Below are 23,167 nucleotides of genomic sequence, written 5' to 3'. Positions count from 1 at the left end.
CTTCCATTTAAGCTGCTATTTTCCATTGGACCATAGCTTTGACTGACGTGGGTCATTAGCCAATCAAAATTTGATGTGAAGTGATAGAACGGCCCAGAGGTCCAGCGATATGTCGGTGTGCTACCCCCTGCTGATGTCATCAGCCGTCTGAACTTTTCGCGGGTTGTGATAATTCTGTGTGAAATAAACTATGGCCGCCGCGGGTGACAGGCTGCGTGCGAATGATCAATCCTGATGTCAAGCCAGTAATGTTAGCTAACAAGCAGTGTTTTTTCTGTTTCTTTGGATGTTCTGTTGGTCCGTTTTTTTGTTTGTTTAAGAGTATTTGTGCCAGCTGATTTTGATTCTTCTCACCATTTGCCTAAACGGTGATACGTGAGTGCAGTATCATCAATAAATAGTCAAATTGCCTTTTTGTCTCGCGTGTATTTTTTGCTTGCCCCCTTCCCAACGAACACAATGAAAGCAAAGTTCGTAGTAGTATTGCGTACAGTTCATTATTGTATTGTGTGTGTGTGTGTGTGTGTGTGTGTGTGGACACAAATGTGTATTATGACACAGGTACCTATTACCTAACTAATATGTATTACAAGGAGAGGGTGTAATATGAGGACATTGGCAATGTCCCCACTTTTCAAAATACTTATAAATCATACAGGTTGAGCTTTTTTTTAGAAAGTAAAAATGCAGAATGTTTCCTGTGATGGGTAGGTTTAGGGGCAGGGGCAGTGTAGGGGGATAGAAAATACAGTTTGTACAGTATAAAAACCATTGCGCCTATGGGATGTTCCTATATGTCACGAAAACAAACGTGTGCGTGTGTGTGTGTGTGTGTGTGTGTTGTTATGGCGTGGGGCGTGTTGATCGTTAGTGAAGGCCCTGACTGAAACCCCACGGTACGCTACTGTATGTATATATATATATATATATATACACAGTAGCGTATCACGTTTGTTTTCGTGACATATAGGAACATCCCATAGGCGCAATGGTTTTTATACTGTACAAACTGTATTTTCTATCCCCCTACACTGCCCCTGCCCATTATATATCATTATATATATATATATATCATTATATATATATAGGTAACATAAACGTAAAAACCTTGTACCGTAATCACAAATAACCAGACAAGTCATGTTAATTAATCATTGAAAATGTAATTCTTTTAATCTTATGATAATTTTTTTATTATGAGGTCTTAAGTCTTGTTGTCTTTACTCCTGGAGAAGATGCACCAGTTGAATGGGTGCATCACCTCTGAAAGTATGAGGCCTTGAGTCTTGTTGTCTTTACTCCTGGAGAAGATGCACCAGTTGAATGGGTGCATCACCTCTGAAAGTATGAGGCCTTGAGTCTTGTTGTCTTTACTCCTGGAGAAGATGCACCAGTTGAATGGGTGCATCATCTCTGAAAGTATGAGGCCTTAAGTCTGGTTGTCTTTACTCTCGGGTAAGATGCACCAGTTGTAGGCATGTGCCGATATAAATTTTTCATGTTGCGATTAATTGATGAAGCTTTTATCACGATATTGAAATAAGTTGCAAAAAAAGGTTGTCATAGCATAACAGCTTTAAGAACTATTTTTGTAATAACAAAAATAACTGAATGTTGAAATACAATTATACGATGCACCAAAATTATATACAGCTCTGGAAAAAATTAAGAGAAATCAATGTTAAGTTGATCTCTTAATTTTTTACAGAGCTGTAAAAGTACATTTTTCAAACAGATTAAAGTGCAAAAGAATTAGGCTATAAAGAACAACAGGTAACAAATTAATATGGTCTTATTATTTAATGCTTTAACTAAGATTGAACAATAGCTACATTTGTAACAGAAAGTATTATGTTTTTGTTAATGTTAGTTAAAGGTGGGGTAAGTGCTATCTGTTAACCGTTGGTTATATTTCAAATCACCAAAACAAACACGCCCCTACCCCCAAAAGGGTCTCGCCCCTATTTGTATAGTGCCGCCCCCCAGAGGCATCAACGGCAGAATCTCTGTGTATCTAATCCAGGTCAAATATTTAATGATAAAGTCATCCCTTCTATCACAAAAAAACAAACCGTTCTTTTAAACAACTCGATAGTACACGAGCAAGACAGTCCAACTAACGAACATATTACAAGATTAGAGTTACAGCAATCACAAAAACACACCCAAACCGTTCTCATGAACAACTCGATAGTACACAAGCACACAGTCCAGCTAACAACATATTACAATTATGACAAGATTAGAGTCATAGCGATCACAAAATTACAAACTGTTCTCATGAACAACTCTATAGCACGAGCACGACAGTACAGCTAATGACATATTACAATTATGACAAGTTTAGAGATAGCGATCAAACTGTTCTCATAAACAACTCTATAGAACACAAGCACGAAAGTCCAGCTAACGACATATTACAGTTATGACTGGATAAGGGTTATATAGATCATGAAAAGAGTAAACAAACATATATTAGGAGTATAGTATATTACTTGTCGGAGACATTGTGTGAGCTGATGCTTGAAGCACACAGTGAGGAGATTTAGATGCTCCATACGGTGTGGAAATGAACAGGTCTTTATCATCGCTGAAGTGAGACACTAAACGATCGCAAATGGACTAACAAGCGAACATGACACACGAGCATAGTCAAGCAGCATATATTAGGCTAGTTCTCGGCTAATGTCCGTCATGTGTGACTCGTGTGTTTTGAATAATGATGTGCACAGAGCGAGAGCGAGCGCTCTTCTCACCATCAGTAGTAGACACGCCCCTTACCTGCTGATTGGCTACAAGTTTGTTATTCCACTCGGCCTGTCCTTTTTCTAAAACGGTTTTGAAATAACACTTACCACACCTTTATGAAATACTGATCATTAAAAAGTTAGTTTTATTTTAGGTCGATTAAAAAGGTTATTTTGTTATTAAACAGTATCTAAGAAATTAACATTACTTAGAATAATTAATTCTTTATAAGTATTTTTCATTGTCAGTTTGGTAATAATAAATTAACATGTTAACTAATTAAGTCATAGGCCTATGTCTTTTATATATAATAATCCAAAAAATAATAATCCAAAAAAATTCAAATCATTAGGGCATGTTGTAGTCCAGATTAAAACATAATGTTTAAGTGAGGCCTTGAGGCTTGTTGTCTTTACTCTCTGGAAAGATGCACCAGTTGAATGGGTGCATCACCTCTGAAAGTATGAGGTCTTGCTGTCTTTACTCTCGGGGAAGATGCACCTGTTGAATGGGTGCATCACCTCTGAAAGTATGATGCCTTGAGTCTTGTTGTCTTTACTCTCGGGGAAGATGCACCAGTTGAATGGGTGCATCACCTCTGAAAGTATGAGGCCTTGAGTCTTGTTGTCTTTACTCTCGGGGAAGATGCACCAGTTGAATGGGTGCATCACCTCTGAAAGTATGAGGCCTTGAGTCTTGTTGTCTTTACTCTCAGGGAAGATGCACCAGTTGAATGGGTGCATCACCTCTGAAAGTATGAGGCCTTGAGTCTTGTTGTCTTTACTCTCGGGGAAGATGCACCAGTTGAATGGGTGCATCACCTCTGAAAGTATGAGGCCTTGAGTCTTGCTGTCTTTACTCTCGGGGAAGATGCACCAGTTGAATGGGTGCATCACCTCTGAAAGTATGAGGCCTTGAGTCCTGCTGTCTTTACTCTCGGGGAAGATGCACCAGTTGAATGGGTGCATCCTCTCTGAAAGTATGAGGTCTTGAGTCTAGCTGTCTTTACTCTCGGGGAAGATGCACCAGTTGAGTGGGTGCATCACCTCTGAAAGTATGAGGCCTTGAGTCTTGTTGTCTTTACTCTCAGGAAAGATGCACCAGTTGAATGGGTGCATCACCTCTAAAGACAACAAGACTCAAGGCCTCATACTTTCACTCTCGGGGAAGATGCACCAGTTGAATGGGTGCATCACCTCTGAAAGTATGAGGTCTTGAGTCTTGTTGTCTTTACTCTCGGGGAAGATGCACCTGTTGAATGGGTGCATCACCTCTGAAAGTATGAGGCCTTGAGCCTTGTTGTCTTTACTCTCAGGGAAGATGAACAAGGTGAATGGGTGCATCATCTCTGAAAGTATGAGGCCTTGAGTCTTGTTGTCTTTACTCTCAGGGAAGATGAACAAGGTGAATAGGTGTGCATCATCTCTGAAAGTATGAGGTCTTGAGTCTTGTCTTCTCATCTTCTTTATGGCTGTGATATGTGGTGCTGTCTTCTGATTGCTTTAATTCATTATGCTCTAAAAGTGGATGTAATGTAGTTCCCTATTTCTCATTTAACTGATGCACGGGAGCATCTACCTTCTTATGTTCTAGGATTTTCATCCACTGGTTCTCTTCCATCTGCTCTAGCGTTGGCCGGCGATCAGGATTACGGTCCAAGCACTGGAAAATCAGGTCATGGCAAGCTGTAAAGTGTTCAGAAAGAGTGCAGGTTAGGTTTAGGTTGCTAAATTTGACAGATCCTCTGAAAACTGTTTGTGTCGGTGTGTTGTGTTTTCACCTGTGGATTTGGCCGGATTCACGTCGACACATTTGCGCAGTATTGCGTTGAAGCTTTCAAAGGGCAAATATCCATGTGTGATTTCAAAGAGCAAAACTCCCAGTGCCCAGACATTTGCTGGCCCTGCATGGAATATGGTGTACCCTATGACCTCGGGTGGGGTGTACAAGTCTGATCCTTTAAGAGAGACTGACAGTTTTAGTGTCCAGCAATTTTTGTAATCAAGAAAACAATATCATGTGATCCGTAAGATTCCAAACATGGCCAAAACAAAACAGGCCAACTCACCTTCATATTCACTGCTGTTAAAGCCTTCAGAACTGATAAGACGAGCACAGCGGAAATCAATTAAAATGAGCTCCAGACTGTAGGGAGTCACCAGGAAGTTCCTCGAGTTTATATCGCCATGGTAAACTCCATTTTCATGGCAGTGTTTGATTGCTTGAACAGCCTGAAGCATTAAATAGCATGCTTGTCTTTCAGTCATGTCATCTGCCATCAAGATGTAATCATCCAAGTTCTTGCATTCAGGTTTCTCCATAATGAGCATGAAGCTGCTCTCATTCTCAATCCATTGGTTTAATTTGATGATGTTGGGGCATGAGGGAGCTTGTCCCAAACGAAGCATCAGTGCCAATTCTTCAAGCACAGGTTTGGAATAATCAGGCTAGAGAGAGTAAAACAACAAAGGTTAGTTAGGTATAAGTAACTCTTAAATTAGAAGATGTGTATTTCAAGAAGACGTGTTTATGTTTGCTTTTTTATTTGTTACTTTTTGCCAACTTACAACATCGAGATAACGGTTCGTTCTGCTCTTGGGGATGCACTTGATGGCAACCTTAATTCTACTACTGAATACATGGGTTCCCTCATACACCTTGCTGAATCTTCCCGATTTGATCAAACTACCCACTTCAAACAAAGACAAGACAGATCCTGAAAGATGCACAAAGAAACAGAATATGAGTCTGCAAGTTCCTTTGATGGTCTGATCTTAACTGCAGTATCTTTAAGTGATGTCAAAATATAATTTTATAAAGTCACAATAAATAAACAATAAAACAGGGCAGAAATAACGTGAACCTTGAAGCAGCTCGATTTCTGGATCTGACGACTCTTCTTCAGACGTTTCAGGCGACTCTTGAGAAGAGTCATCTACTGCTTGCTCGATCTCACAGTGATTTTTCACAGTTGATGACTTGAGATCTGTACTGTCCTGATCCCACAGACACACCGGCTCAGAATCATCTAGATCCGGCTCTGGTGTAGGAGACTGGACTCTGTCAGAGTCGCGGCATTGAAAGAGGTGCTTTACAGCCTTAACTAGCCTCTGGAAGGTGGCACGGACTGCTTTCCCCCTTGTTTTTTTATCTTTTACTAAAATGAAGAACATCGAAGAGCAAACTATTAGAAACTTCTCTGACCAGATTAAAATGTGAGCAACAACCAATTAAAAAATGAAAATATGACAACGTATATGTCATTGTATAAATGTTACTTTAAATGATGTTTCATGAGAATTACAGCAGAAAGTAATTATGAATAGAAAATAACATAGCATAAATAACATGAAGCAAAGTGATAAGGACTTACCTTTAAGCAGATCAGAACTGGAGGAATTCGGCATTTGCTCAATAACGGAGGAACCCGGCACACACAACGGCAATGACTTGAGATCCTCACAGACCTGGCCTGGAAGACACACCAGCTCAGGAACGATAGGATCTCTGTCAGCCGTCTGCTTGATCCTGGTGGGACCTGGGACAGACTTTACCTCTTGATCAACTGGATGAGTGTCTGGCTGTGGTGAAAGATGCTGGACAGTGTCTGGGTCACAGCAAAGGAGGGGAATCTTCACAGTTTCACATAATCTCCGGAAGAAGGCACAGAGTTTTTTCTTCCCTCTCCCTTTTTTAGGCTTTTCTATAATTAAGAACAATGAATAGCAAACTATTAGAAACATACAGATCATAAACAGATTCCGTTTTCAACAAATTCCTGAAAATTACACTTATTTTCTCTGATTAGCAGATTCAAGGAAAACATACTTCTGCAGGGCTCCAGACTAACATTTGAAAGCAGTAGCACCAATGCCACTAAGTTCTACAGTGGCATTGGTGCTACTGCTAGAGTGGCTCATGAGTCATCATGCAGCATATTTAGCAGAATCTGCACATTTCTGGTAGCCTGACAAGCCAGACCCACATCAAGATGTTTGGTCTGGAAGCTCACCATTGACAGGGCTCAATCCGAGGGACGGGATAAACAGCTGTCTTTCAAACTCCCTCTGCACAGCGTGCACGCAATTGGAAAGCGCTACAACCAACCAGAGCAACGAAGGTGAAGCAGAGCTAGTTGAAAGATTAAACTTTCGCTGTATCTGGTCGGCAAAACTCAGAACACATCTTCCCTTCTTAAGAATGACTTCAGTGCCGTTCTTTGTTCTTTTCTCAGAGAAAAGCTTAACTCCAAGTCTTCCAAGTCACGGTCAAAGCTGATTCGAAAGACCGTTTGCCAGTTTCTGTGTTTACTAGAAGCATGCAAGCGCAACTCGGCCGTCATTATGTTAAGCCCTGCCCACCGACTCTATACACGATGTGATTTGCCTGACCCGAGCTTGGCGTTTACAGCTCAGAAGTGTATTGAGAGTTGCTAGATGACACTCGCGGGCAGATTAGATTTGCTGCCGCTAGGGTGCGTCTAGATTTTTAGGCTACATTTCTTGCTTACTTGAACATACATGTCACTACGCAAATAATAACTATATGCTTTTTAATTTGCATTAGTGTTGTCAAAAATATCGATACTTCGATAAATATCGTTACTGAAATATCTCAAACGATACGATACTCATTTCCCGAAGTATCGATACCAGCTGAGCTTTCACTTTCTCTCCTTCTCTCTTGACACACACCACACACGTGACCGCAGCGCCTCTCGCCTCACGAGCTCCGGTTAAGCGTTGGTGAATAGAAGGATGGCGTGTGCGGAGCCTCCCCGACCAGCGTTGGTTGAGAAGGAACACAGCAGAAGCCCTATCTGGAAATATTTTGGATTTGAGGCAAATGAACACGGAAAGGCGAAGGACATAAACAAGCCTATATGCAAGCGTTGCTACAGAACAGTTCAAACTAAATGTGCTAACACCACTAATTTAGCAACACACCTGAGAGACAGACACGCGGACCTATATAAAGTATTTCGAGAGGTTGGTAATTTAACTGCTCTCATTTTAACATCACTAAAAAAGTTAGCAAAATTGCCCAGTATTGTAGCTGATGTGAATGTGTTGTTTTTGCATGTGATGTAGTAGGCTACACACGTTTGCCCTTCCGAGTGCCACTGCACTCTATGTATGTATGTGCATTGCGTTCATCCATGATTATATGTGAATCATAAATTAAAATCTGTTCATCATATAAGTGTTAATGTATTAACCAACATTAATGAACAACGAGCAATACATTTGTTAGCATCTTTGATAGCATTAGTTAATAAAAATACAACGATTCAAGTTAGCTCTAGCCCAATGAAAAATATAAACAGATTTTAATTAGTAAGAACTTTTAACTAAGAAATAACAGATGTTTTAGAAGTGTTTGATAACACTTTACAATAAGGTTGTATTAGTTAAAGCATTAGTTAACATGAACTAATAATGAACTGCACTTTAATAAGCATTTATTTATCTTTGTTAATGTTAATTTCAGTACTAATGCATGAATAAAATCTTGTTAACATTAATTAATACACTGTGAACTAACATGAACAGCTGTATTTTTATTAACTAACATTAACAAAGATTAATTAATGTTAACAGAGATGTTGTTCATGGTTAGTTCGTGTTAAATAATGTGTTAACTAATGTTAACTACAACCTTATTGTAAAGTGTTACCAAGTATTTTTCATAGTTCATTAATGACTGATGTTAACAAACGGATGTTAACAAATAACTATTACTTACCAGCAGCTTAAATTATAAGAGTTAGTTAGATAGTTCAGTTAATTTTAAAGACGTGATCTAATTTAGTCTGACATTTCTCTTATAGTACCAGAAAGAGGCTGAAGAGACTCGACCTGCAACAAAAAAAACACGCTCACAACCTACCCTACCAGCTGTATTTGAGCAACAAAGAAAGTATGAAGCAAACTCGAATGAAGCTAAGAAACTGAACAGGGCTGTAGCAGAGTACATATGCATGGATCAGGTTCCTGTGTATACTGTTGAGAAACCTGGGTTCAGACAACTTCTTGAACATTTAAACAACAGGTATGCCCTTCCTTCACGGAATTTTTTCATGCACACCGAAGTCCCAGCTCTATACAATGAAACAAAAGAGATACTAATGAACAATCTTGGGAGGACAACCTTTTTTTCATGCACCACGGATCTATGGACGAGCAGGGCCACTTCTACATTCATGGCAGTAACTGTGCAATTTTTCACTGAATCCTGGAACATGCAGAGCTGGTGTTTAGGATGTGTTGGGCTGAACTCTGAGCACACAGCAGAATGCTTGAGGGAAGCATTAGATGAAATCATAAAAGAAGCATGGAAGCTGGACATGTCATACTTGGCTGGTATCACCACTGATAATGCTTCAGCAAACAAGAAGGCATTTCAGCAAGACTTCACATGGGTCCCCTGCTTTGGACATAACCTGCACTTAGCCATTAACAAGGGGCTGGATATAGACCGTGTGTCTGCTGCACTGTCGAGGTTGAGAAAGACAGTGTCTGCCTTTAGCAGGTCACCGAAGATGTTGCGACAGCTGAAGAAAAAGCAAATAGATTTGCAACTGCCCGAACACAGAATGATCCACGATGAGCCCACACGCTGGGACTCCGCTTATGAAATGGTGGAAAGATTTCTAGAACAGCAGCAGGCGGTCTGTTCAGTTCTAGCTGATGATCGAAAGAAATGGCACCTCATGCCAAAAGATTCAGATATTACAGTTCTTGAGGCTGTAAAAGAGGTATTGAGCCCTGTCAGCTCTTTCACGGATGCCCTTAGTGGTGAAAAACACACCACTCTCTCTGCAGTCCTGCCTCTGTGTTGGAAGATCTTTTCTACTTTGACAGTTGAGGAAGGTGACAGCAACCTAAAATGTCAACTTAAAAACAATATTAGAGAAGATCTCAGACAGAGATATGAGGATACACGTCTGCAGCTGATACTAAACACAGCCACATTTCTTGACCCGAGGTTCAAGGACAGTTTTGTAACCTTAAAAGAGCAGGTTAAACAGAAGCTTGTGGCGAATCATGTCAATTTGCCTGAAGTAGGGGGCCAAAGTCTGCAAACCTTGTCTCCAGGTGACAAGCAGCAACCAGCAAAGAAAACTAAAACCGATCTGAAGGGACTGTTAACAAGCATACAGGGAGAAAAAAAGAGTGAACTTGGAGAGGGTGCATCATCCAGAGAAGAGGGTGAGGGTGCTGAAACAGACCTCAAAAATGAGTTCTCAGTATATGAAAAGATGCCTGAAATCAGTGCAGAAGAGGAATCACTCTCATGGTGGAGGACACATGAGACAACTTTACCTTATCTTGCCAAGTTTGCGAAGAAGTTTTTGTGCATCTCTGCTTCCAGTTCTGCTTCAGAGCGTGTATTTAGTACATCGGGGCTCATTTGCAGTCCAAGAAGGGCACGACTTACAGAGGAGCACATTGACATGCTGGTGTTCCTAGCTCAAAATCTAAAAGTTGCAAAACAACTTTAGGCTACAGTAATGGGTGTCACTCTCTCTCACCTCTGTAGAGAAAATCTGCATATAATTGCACAGTAATTGCTTCCATTTAATTTTTTGTTTACTTATTTGTTACTTGATGCATAAGAATGCACTGATTTTGTTTTACTTGCAGTTTAGTGCCTATTGTTGACCTTGTGATTGGACTTTTGGATTTTACTTGAAAATAAAAGAGTTTTTTTTTTTTGTTACTTGTTGGTTTCTGACAATCTAAAAGGCCTATGAACAAGTGCACTACCTCAAGACATTTTTGTTAATGTAAAATATACCTCATTGTCATGTTATATCTAGACATTTTATATTTATCTTTAAATAAAAAAAATAATAATAATAATATTGTGACAGTTGTTTTCCCTTCATTATCGAAAATGGTATCGAATATCGATATTTTTTAAGATATTGTATCGAAGTTAGAAATTCCAGTATCGTGACAACACTAATTTGCATTAAAGCAATAGCAACGGTTTTAATAATGTGGCGATACCTAGGGTAACTAACACCAGTGAAAAAGCCTAGCAACGAAGCAGAACCTGATTTATCCTGAGACCAAAGTTGTGTTTTGTTCCGTGTGGTGTTTGTTGTTCTTTGTACAGTATTGACCTGTCTACCTAAAATTCATTTTGGTGATGAGGATGAAAGAGGTAGGGAGATGTCTAAATGACATGACAGGATTTTGTTTGAATAAGAAATGAATATATGAAATCCAAATTTTAAAATAAATATATTATTAACTAACATGAACTAACCATGAGCAATACATTTGCTATTGCATTTTTTAATCTTTGTTAATGTTTAAAAATGACCTTTTTGGCTAGTAGAACTTCCGAAGAGCCAGTAACTTAACTAAATTACTAACTAAATTTAGTAGCCAAATTGGCCGGTGAGTGAACAAAAATAATAGGGCTGTGCAATATATCGAAATTATTGAAATATTGTACATGTTCATATTGCAATTTGTATATGGCATGCAAAATCGGAATGCTTTTAATAGGCTATTTCAACAATGCATATTACAGAGAATAGACTGGGCACACGACTGTTACTAATGTGACTTGCATGATGTTAAAAAGAGTTATTAAACACAATGGCCCTCATTTATCAGTCTTGCGTAGAAACATGGCCCTCATTTATCAGTCTTGCGTAGAAACAGTCGTATATGTTGGCATAAGATTATGCTTACACTCCTCTCACCGCCTGATTTATGAAACTGTGCGCACCTCTGCAATCCAGGTGTATGCAATACTTGCCCTTGATAAATGCCGTGGCTGAAAACGATCAACATTAGAATAACACGCCCCTATATATTCAAGTCTCCGCCTCCCCCATGCCCTCATTTTACGCCATGGACACACTGAAGACGGCAAAGAAGCGAAACTTCTCCGACGTGGACATCGGGCGCGTCTCAATCATCTCAATAGTCCACTAGTCAGGGCACTGATTAGGACAGAAATCAATGGGCTGACTCCCTGATCAGTGCCCTGACTACTGAACTAGTGAGATAATTGAGATGCGCCCATCGAGACAATTAGCCTACCAGGGAAGTGGAAAAAAGCAAAATTGGCACCAAAAAAACAAACAAATATGGACCCAAATTACGAGTACTGTTAATAGTGTGGAGGTTGAGAAGCGCAATCTAGCAGTTTAAAGCTGTTTGGATGAGAAATTACCTATGTTTTGAAACAATTAGCATTTAATTTCGTATCACGGCACATGTATTGGGGTGTACGATATGATGATGTGATGTGGAGTAGCCTACCATTCATTCACATTAATAATTGCATGACAATTTGTAAGATTCTTTTTATTATATTATTATGATTTTTATTATTAATGACGCGTATTGTTATTTAAAAGAAGAATGTCGTTATTATTTATTTTATTAATATTTAAAAGAAGAAGTAGGCTATGTAATTTTTATTATTTTGTCAGTCTGAATTATTCAGTCCCAGTCCGTGCGCAGCTGCCACACAGGCTCGCAACTGGAGGAACACATGCCTCAAATGCTTTGGTAGCCTATAGTCACACAAATTAAACATTAAAGTCTATGTTGCACAAAAATAAACACTGAAGTTTATAATTACAATGTTGTTGTTGTTTTTTACAGTGGGTCATAATAGAGCATATATTTGTCAGTGCGATTTGTGGTGTTAGGAAATGTTTTTCTGCGCTTTTTCGCACTAACTCAAAACGTGCGTACACCACCTCCTGAGCTGGCGTAGGATTTGAGCATGCCGTACGCCAACGTCCATATTGATAAATCTCAAAGTCACCGTGGGTTTGGGTGTACGCAAGGTGTATGCTGGAAATTTGGTGCATGCACTTTTGATAAATGAGGGCTAGCAACTTGTGAAAACAACTGCTTGCAGTCTCACGCTGTCTGAAACACACCAAAATGGGCGCACAAGCGTGTGATCATTTCAGTTCTGTTTCATGTCTTGTTACCAGATAACACTATAACACGTCAGCAGTGTCACTGCGCAGTTACGAACGCAGATTGTGAGAAAAAAAAACACGTTAGAGAAGACAATGCTGAATAAAGTCGTAGTTTTTGTTATTTTGGGACCAAAATGTATTTTTGATGAAAGAGATTCTAACTAACCCACAGACATCACATATGGACTACTTTGATGATGTTTTTATTACCTTTCTGGTCCTTCTGGAAAGGGACAGTATACTGTGCATACGTTTTCAATGGAGAGACAGAAAGCTCTAAAACTAAATGTAAAATATCTTAAAATGTGTTCCGAAGATGAACTGAGGTCTTACAGGTGTGGAATGACATTAGGGTGAGTCATTAATTACATAATTCTAATTTTTTTAGTCAACTAACCCTTTAAAGTAACACCAGCCCAATACAGTAAACCTACCGCTGTCTGTCAAACAACAAAAGAACAAGAGAAAATATCTCATCTCAAATATCTATTTTGGCTGAATAATCTTTGTAGCTTTATTATGTATCAGTGTATATTTAATTCATGTGAAGACTACTCTTTTTAGTTCTTACGTTTAATAAACAAAGATAAATTAAAATAACAAAAATAATTGTCCACCACTAGTTCAGGTGTCTTTGTTTTTCTGGATGCTCTTGATGTTAAGTTTCAGGTTGATATAACTATTACCAAGTCAAGCAAATTGGTTTTGGTATTTAAATATTTGTATTACATTTTATTTGTTTCTTTTAATTGATGTTAAAACAAAATTGTCAGATTTGAGACACATTTTTGCAAAAACACTTCTTTCCCCAGAGAGAATGTGAAACACAAAAACGGTATCATTCTCAGTTTTTAAATATTTAAAAAAAAAAATTTAAATCGATTTTACACACTAACAGCAATATCGTATCTCATATCGAATATCGCATTATTGACCAAGGTATTGCATATGGCATTTTTCTTCATTAGGCCTATTGCACAGTACAAAATAATTTCAAACCGTTTATAACATCATAATTCTATGCTGAATTTAAATACATCCCAGTAGCGTTACACTAACTAAGTCAGGAAGAGGAGCCAAGCTCATCAAACGAAGGAAGAGAGCAAAAGACGTTAAAGACGATCACTGTGCGAGATTAAAACTTAAAATCAGCCGTTGTTCAATCTCACCGGTTGGGCTGTTCTCCACGATGTCCTTAATTTCGCTCTGATGCTCAGTGCTGATCCTCCCTGAAGCCCACGCCGTTACCACGACAGGCTTCTTCTCATCGGTCAACTCCATGCTGACTGAGTCAGAGGACATCATTTCTGAGGTGAAGCTGATGATCTTCTGCTGATCGATAGAGACTTTCAACTTCACTGAACAGTTGCTGCTATATATATGCTGCTAGATTATACAATAAACTTGTGTAAACTCTCGAGTTTGCTCTAAAAAGGGTTTAAGTCAATAGAATCACTCTGATAAGTTGCACTGATCTCGCTATTTCGAAGCTTGAGTGCGCGCTTTATAGCTCTGTGACGTCACACTAGAGACTCACCTGTTTATTTTCGAAGTTTACAGTTGAGTGGAATAAAGCAGTGGTTCTCATGAGCTTGAGTTTATGGATGCTCTGAGGTAAATTATGGTTTCGAAAACCTTTTTCATAGGTATGGTTTTCATTTTTCAGTCTCTACTGGGCTTGATAAGCCTACAAAAATAACTCAGTAAAAAGGTGTTCAAACTACTTTATTAATTAAATAAAAATCTCTCCCAACCAGTCACCATTAACAGTAGCTGCTGCACTACCACATCTGCTTTTCTTCCACTCTTGATGAACTCAACTCTTTCCCTCATATGAAAGCATGCATATATATATATATATATATATATATATATATATATATATATATATATATATATATATATATATATATATATATATATGCTTTCATGTGAGGGAAAGAGTTGAGTATATATATATATATATATATATATATATATATATATATATATATATATATATATATATATATTTAAATTTACTTAATTATATACATGCCTCATATTTGTGTTAATTTCATGAATTTAATTAAATTAAATTATAATAAGAAGACACAATAGGGCTGTTACCAATCAAATTAAATAAGTATCAACAAAATTCATCTTCGCATTGGAGAGGAAACAGAAGCTGCATTTGAAGTGGCATTTACACAGACTGTTTAATGAGCTTAGAGGTGACAACCTGCAGTTATGCAAAAATAATGTTTTGATGTTTTAAACACATGACGTTGAATAACGCTTGAAATTATTTAAAATATGAAAATATTCTTTAAATGTGAAATTAAAACCGCCACCAGGCGGCAGCAAGTCACTGTTAATGAGTAAGTCATTGAGATTCAACCGATTCATTCAAACGACTGATTAATTCAGAAACAAATCATTTGACTATCTTAAAGGGTTGGTTCACCCAAAAATTATTTCATTAATTACTCACCCTCATGCATAGGCGTAATTTGTGGGTGGGACGGGTGGGACATGTCCCCACCACTTTTTTAAAACATCTTGCTTCATGGATGAACCTGGCGCTTGTTGCCACTGTTATCAGTGGTGCAGATTTCTCTCGCGGCTCATGCAGTCTTCACACAAACGAGCACTTCAATATAACGCTTAACGTCGTTGCAGAGACTTTCTATTTTTTTCCAGTCAGATCACGAAACAAAATGCACAAAAACTGTCCCTGCTCTTGATGTACAGCCACTGATGGTATTCGGTTTGATGTGAGAAAAAATAGGCTATGAGGGCTGATTAGAAACAAGAACTTCTGACAAGTTTAACAGACCAGGGATTATAAGCAAAGTGTGCAAATATATATGCCTGTATTCACATGAAAAATCTTGACACAACATTATATTGTGTTTAGTTGCAATAATTAAACGAGATCTATATCAATATATGAACTATTTAATTGATTTCCGGACATCTTAATACACATTTTTCTGCAATTGTTATTGTACATATTTTACATCTGATATAACATTGTATCAGCAATGCTACCCCCCCCCCCCCCTTAATAGCTACGCCATATAGTGCATATCATATGCACGCGAAAAACTGCGTACCATATATGCAACCAAAGCTCATTTTGACAAATGAGCCCCCCTTATACATCAAAATGAGCTTTGCCGTGCATATTGTACCAAGGGGGTAATCTAGCACTCGGAAAGCGTTCCATAGGGGTGGCCATTGCTAACCAAGCCATCACCTGCTGTTAGCATCCCATTGACTCCCATTCATTTTTGAGTCACTTTGACAGTGAATAACTTTACATCCGAGGCGTTTAAAGACTCCATTTTTTCATTGTTTATTTCTAAAGAAACATGACAATGCATAAAAGGCTCCATTACCTTGTATCTTACACTATCGCCCCATAGAAGCTGTTTTTGTAAAATAGGCTAACGATTGCGTCATAACCAACGCGACTCTGTCGCACAGTTGAGAAATTACCGCATAGACAGGAGGAGACGCTCAGAAGCAATCTTTTACTGTCTATGAGGCAGTCGGGGGGACATGGAAACATAAAGTCCGATAAAGTCAAGGGAGAAGAATGGGGAGAAGCCGATAGTGAGCCAAAAGCAACGGGAGAAAATATTTAAACAACATGATTCAGATTTCACTTTCCACAACTACTAGAAGACCTACAACTGTCAGACAGGTTGCTTACGGCACATCTACGTCGTCAAGCTCAGTCTGAGCCTGCGCAGTTCACTCAGCCATCAGGAAGTGAGTGCCTCTGATTGACCTCATTACATGCATATCATGCATATGATACGTAATTTATGTCCCACCCACTTTTTAAAACAAAGTTATGCCACTGCCCTCATGTCATTGGACACCCGTAAGACCTTTGTTTATCTTCAGAACACAAATGAAGATATTTTTGTTGAAAGCTGATGGCTGAGAAAGGCTTCAGACCACCATTGGCATTCAGTACATTCCCACTCACAAGACCCATAAAGGCACTAAAGACATCAAAGTCATTACAAAGTCCATCTCACTACAGTGGCTGTACAATAATTTTACGAAGCGACGAGAATAGTTTTTGTGCACAAAAATATCAAAATAATGACTTTATATGCCAAGATATTGTCTTCCGTGCAGGTCTCGGACGTGAACTCATGCGATAGCGGCGCTCCTCTTCCGGGTCATGTATTCAAATAGTGGAGCTGTGTCCTACTCTCGTGCATGCGTTGAGTTCACGTCAATAACTTGGTGGATAAAGTTGTTTTTTTGATTTTTGTGCACACAATAACTATTTTAGTCGCATTGTAAAATTATTGTACAGCCACTGTAGTGAGATGGACTTTGTATCAATGTTTTTAGTGCCTTTATGGGTCTTGTGAGTGGGTCAGTGGAAATGTACTGAATGCCAATGGAGGCCTTTCTGAAGCCTTTCTCAGCCATCAGCTTTCAACAAAAATATCTTTATTTGTGTTCCAAGATGAACGAAGGTCTTACAGGTGTCCAACGACCTGAAGGTGAGTAATTAATTAAATAATTTTCATTTTTGGGGGAACTAACCCTTTAATCTATATTAGTCACCAAATAATTGATTCAAATGAATCGTTCAAAAAGCCGATTCGTTCATTAAGGAAAAAACGTGTGTGCTGCTCAGAGATGCAATTACAGTGCTGTGACTGTTTTGAACTACTCTCGTTGGCGAAATTGAGTAAAAATGGGCAATATTGTGTCTAAAATGTAAGTCACATTGTGCCATTGTGCCAAATGTAAATGAAAGAGAGAGAAAGACAGGTAAGTCACGTATAAGTCGCATTTGATTGCATTCATAATACCAGTAGGCTAAATAAAGCGAAATATTGTACTACAAACAGGTATTTTAGTTCCCCTCACTCCACAACAAATCCTTCAAATTTAATGGTATTCAGAACAGAAGGCTATATAACTATATAAAGTTAAAACGAAATAATTTAATGAGGAACTGAAAGTAACTCGCGTTAGACTCACGCAACTCCTTCATTCGAGTCCAAATGTTTCCATATTGGTGATAAATTTAGATGCTAAACCATTATTTATTATAGGCTTTGGCTACTTAACTCGCATCCCAATATTGATGGGAAAAAAATCATCCTCTTCACATGCGCAAAAATGTGCTTGAGAATTGCAATCCCGCGGGACTTGCGGAACCCAACGCATGTAGAGTGTGGCGCGGGACTAGATTTGATGGCTGAGTGTAGGCGGTACTCGTGTGTGGGCGGATTACGGGAGAATAAAACTATTTGCATGACTACAGCAAAATAAAAAAATCTAAAAAGAAAACATCTAGAAACAAATAAAATGTTATAAAATAAAATAAAAACAAATTACAGGTGGAAGCATGTAGGCTATAACACGTTTTTGCCGCCTTATGCAATGTAACCAATATATTGAACAAAGCCGATACAACACATGTTTATTTCTAGAACGTAATGGCCAAACAGATTAATTTAAGAGAAAAATCCCCTCACCGCTCAAAAGAGTTTTTGTGCAGTGCTGAATTCTGTATGCTGAAATATCCTTTGATTATAACAAAGGAGGTTTAGACATTATAAAAAAAAGATTCATTGTGCAGTCATTTTTATTGAGATGATAGCTTTTTTGGAATTACGAGCGCACTTTGCGTGTATTCTGCCACACCAAACCATGCAAAAAAAAAAAAAAAAACTATTTATACTTGCATGCGGACAGGAGCGGGACAAAACTTGCATGTTGCGAGCGGGTCTCTGCTTGGAAACACCTCAGGAGCGGTGCTCATGCTGAATGGCACGAAGTGTTGGCTACTAGGGTACTGGCTATTTAAACTGAGCTATGTAACTTTTTATATATTAGGTTGGCCATTTTATTTTGATAATGAACTGGCTGCGATGTCAAGTTTGCAATGGCATCACAGTTCGCATGTTGTGTGCGCATGATCGAGGCGCCAGTGCAAAAGAGCAGAGGAAACAAATCAAATCTTTAATAGTCATACATAAGAGAAGGACATTATTTAAAATAGCAAAAGTCTTTACTTACATTTTGCTTTAAAATAGCCTAAAGAAAACAAGATTTGCTTTCTGTCTTCGGGGTTTCCGTTCCGTGAACTTGTTTGGAGGAGCATCGCGCCTCACGATAATGAACAGTCAGCAGCTACTGTCACACATTTCTTTTCCTTTTTTTGTTTGTTAATCTGTTAATTATTTAAGTCAATATATATTTCATGTATTTATTACTTTTATATAGGCCTATAGAATGATTTTATGAAAAAATATATATTTTAAAATTTTTAATGTAAGCTAACTCCATTTTTCTTAATTGTCCTGGCGACCCATTTTTTAAGTCTCCACTGAAAACCACTGGTCTAAAGCCCCGTTTCCACCAAAATTACCTGGAACAATTTGTACCAGGAACTTTTTTTACAGGAACTTTTCTCCCCCAGACCTGCAACTGTCTGCGTTTCCACCGTGATCTAAAGTTCCGTGAAGATTAGGCAAATTAGTCCGGTGATGTAGGACTGCGCTCGACTGCTCCTCCAAGTCAGTGACGGACAGTAATCAATTTTGCGCGGCACTAGCCACGTTTACAAGCACACTTTTTTTGTCATTCCGATTGAAAGATTTAGTGGACTGTTTACATGAGAGAGATCATACTGGCTCGCTAATGTCTTATAGATATTTCGCATGGTCGTCTTGCTTGGGGCAACCGGGTGATGCCTGTAATGGAATGTGTCCTCCATGAAGTGCCAACTGAGTCCTGGAGTCATCTCTTGAGCTTCACCATGCATCTGAGAAACCCATCTCTTGCTGCTGTCAGACTTGGCCTCCTTAGGATGGTTGTGAATCACCTCTGGCTGGTTACTGGCCCACTGACGAATATCGAATATGCCACCTGCAGAAGGGTTCTAAGTCTCGTCACAAGGTTCCTGGCTTCTACTATGGTGGGTAGACTCTGCAGGCAATTATCGACATAGAAACACTGTTCTGCACTGTGATGGACATTTCCCCTGGTTGACTTGTCTCATTGACGTGTTTCTGAAGAGCAAAGATCGCGCAGCAGGGACTGCACGTCGTCCCGAATGGCAGGACCTCCCACTGGTAAACTGATGGTCGTTCGTCAGTCTTTAGATCTCTCCAAAGGAACCTCAACAAGGGCTTGTCTCTATCCAGCAGGCGGACCTGGTGAAACATCCCTTTAATGTCTCCACTTACTGTGACTCGATGCTCTCTGAAGCTTAGGAGGACTCCAAGGAGTGAGGGACCTAAGGCTGGACCAGGAAGTAGGTAATCATTTAGACTTTGTCTGCCAAGCTGGAAGCTGCAGTTGAAGACAATCCGTTCCTTCCCATTATGTCTGACCATGAGGTGAGGCAGAAACCACGACTCCTCTGATGAGTCACAATCTTGGTGACGTACCTAGCAATCTCCAGTTTCTTGATCTCCTCCTGGTAGGTAGATACACACAGTGGGTCTTGTACTAACCTCTTCTCTGTTCTTCTCTGACTCGCAGGTTCTTCATCACAACTTCCTTTGAAACTTGCAGCTTGGGCATGTTTCGGACTCGTAGAAGGGGTGTAGCATACCGGTGCACTCCGTTTACCTCTACACGGATGGTCTCAGACTCTAAAAGGTCCACTGAGTACTTGTCCTGCCTGGATCTAGTCACTAATCTCTCACTTTTGAAAGGCAGTGTATCTAACGGCCACAACTGTTAGGCCACAAATTGCCAGACCTCGTAGATGTCGATATATTCTCTGGAGCTGGGTAACTTGGTAGCAGTACTGTGAGAGGCCTAGGTGTTCACCTGTGAATGCGCCTTTGAATGATCCCGGGACCCGGATCATCGTCCCAAACTCCATCACCGGACACCTGTCCACAAAATGATCCGGGTCCCCGCAAGGCCAGCAGGCCAACCCAGACCTACCCGCCACTCCAGTGGCAGGGAGTGGGTTGGAGAATGGGCGCGGAGAGAACGAAGCCCTGGAAGCAATATCCCCCCTGCCCTCATAAGCCCCACCCCCCTGGGCGGAGCCCTCGAACCCCCGAACTGGCCTTGGCCCATTCCACCCCGGCCTCTGGGGGGAACACGAGGAGGGCCCGGTGGACGGGACCTAGGAAGAGGGACAGGGCGAGAGAGAGAAAGAGAGGGGGAAGAGAGAGAGGTAGAAGCTAATGGTTCGCCGACCCCTGGGCACGCCACCATGTGGTCCTCCGCCAGGTCGATGGCCGCGTCCAGCGACGTGGGGCGGTGGCACTGGACCCACTCGGCCGTTTTCTTGGGGAGCGAAGCGTTAAACTGCTCCAGTACCACCAGATCGACCACCTGGTCCACGTCGCTTTTCCCGGCCAATAGCCACTTGCGGCATGAGTCCCGGAGCTGCTGGGCCATCGTGAAGGGCCGACCGGCACCGCCCCAGTCCAAGGACCGGAAGCGCTGCCGATGTTGTTCAGGCGACCGGCCAACCCGCTGGATGATGGCCCTCTTCAGGTCGTCGAAGACCAGGAGGTTCGCCACCGGTAGGTGTTGTGCGGCCGCCTGGGCCTCGCCGGAAAGCAGGGGGATCAGGCGCATTGTTCGCGGGGCCAACCGCAGGCCTCCGCTGATTTTTGAAAAAGCTCCAGGAAAGCCTCCGGATCGTCCTGAGGCCCCATCTTGTGCAGCAGCACGTGCACTGGCACGGTGGACTGCCAGGTGGCCTCGGTGTTAGCCTCCCGACCGACCCAGCTCCGGAACCTCTCGCGGTCCTCCTGCTGGGCCTGGACGATGGCCTGGAAGCGCCTCTCCTAGTCGGTTCGGAGGTCCAGCAGGGCTTGGTGTTGTTCGCGATGTAGGGCCGCGAGGGATAGATGATATCCGCAAGTGGCGTGGAGGACGAGCTCTGCATGGCGGCGGTGCGGGTCCTTCTTCCCTCCCGGGTTTCGGCACCAGTGTAGTGATTCGTTAGGAAAGGAAGGAAGAGGACACGGGGGTCGGCGAGACTGCTGACGACTTTATTTCTTAAACTCAAAACACAGCGTGCGCACTCAAGCGTGTGACTTCTCATAAACACTCTTGTACAGATTCACTTCCGGGTTGTGGTCTTTCTGACTTCCGGGTCAAAACTCAGTCTCTTGGGGTGCGCGTCTGTGGTCCATCTCTCTCTCCCCTGCTTCCGTTAATCCTGGCGTTTTATACTCTCTCCGCGCCCTTTACTGAAACGAAAGACAGGTGTTATTAATCTGCGTCCAACCCACTCACTTACTGCTCGTCCCGCGGCTCTCTCTCCCGCTGCAGAACTCGCTGAGCCACGCCCCCCCTGCCACAGTCCACATCTCCAGCACCTTCTCTTGACTTTAATCCAGTCCACCATCTCTGCTTTAGTAAGCTTAGCGAATCTCTCACATTGGCTGAGGTAGTGTTCTGCCTCGCAGTAAGGGCAGTATATATTACCCTTCCCTTGGATTCGGTTAGAATGAGCTGCTTGGGAGGGTGTGTCGAATGGATGGTTACTGGAATTACCTGTCCCATGCAGAACAGTAGTAATCTTAACCTTGGATTTCTGCTGCTTGAATTCTCTCTTATCCTTCTCACTGTGAGTTTGAAGTGAAGGCTCAATGTCCAGGCATCTGACCTCTGCCTTCAGCCAATCTGAAAAGTCAGTTAGCATTAGCTTCAGTTTATCCGGGTCCTTCCTATACTGTTAACGATGAAATCTGTCTTGCTGGCGCTTGGGGCGCCTGCTCAGAAGGCGCTTCACATTGGATCCGCAGTGGAGTTCCTCATGGCCTTCGCCTCTGAGAGCTTTCAGCATCCCAACAAGCGACTGCACTCTGATGGAGAACTCATCAAGAGCTCTATCATCACGGATGGGGGGTAGGCGTTCTTCTCTCCTTCAGCACAAACTGATATGGTTGTCCATAGCGTTCATCCAATGATTTCAGAGCTTCAGAGTAGGGCATATTAGATTCTGCATGAGCTAGCACAAGGTGATGTGCAGGTGACACCTTCACATGCTTCAGCAAGATAGCATACTTGCAGTGCTCGGACTGAGAAGGATGAAGGAGTGTGCTAAGGGAAAGGCGTAGCTCCACATATTGAGCTCTATCCTCTTTGGTGAAGTCAGGAAATGTTGGGCCTTCTATATTGGGGGGTGCATGCTGATACCCGTAGGAGGGATAATGGGCCAACATGGCTGGGTTCCCTTGGTAGAAGGATTGGGGTACATAAGGAGGTTGATGTATTGACTGGTGCACAGGTGAAGGCCTAATCTGATCGAGAGCTGGATTTACATGCAGCGATCTGGGAGGGGCAACATGTGGAAGATAGATTTGAGGCTCAGGTGGCACCAGATGTGGATTTCCCAGCTGAGATTCCCTAACTTTCTCATGTTGGCTGCCGAGTGTGGCTGCGTTGGGCTTACAATTACCTGATATGGGGTAGGATGAGAGTAAGCCATGTGATGAGGCACCT

At 41.1% G+C, this 23,167-nt stretch overlaps 1 protein-coding gene across 1 annotated transcript in view; it reads left to right on the top strand.

Annotated features, from left to right (window-relative positions):
* The window catches only part of LOC137063182 (major intrinsically disordered NOTCH2-binding receptor 1-like), a 77,676-nt gene that overhangs the window by 38,296 nt on the left and 16,213 nt on the right, over positions 1-23,167 (top strand). The window lies entirely within an intron of this gene.

Source organism: Pseudorasbora parva, chromosome 23, assembly GCF_024679245.1.
Source record: "Pseudorasbora parva isolate DD20220531a chromosome 23, ASM2467924v1, whole genome shotgun sequence".
Taxonomy (NCBI): Eukaryota; Metazoa; Chordata; class Actinopteri; order Cypriniformes; family Gobionidae; genus Pseudorasbora; species Pseudorasbora parva.
This window is presented reverse-complemented; position numbering and strand designations above follow the sequence as displayed.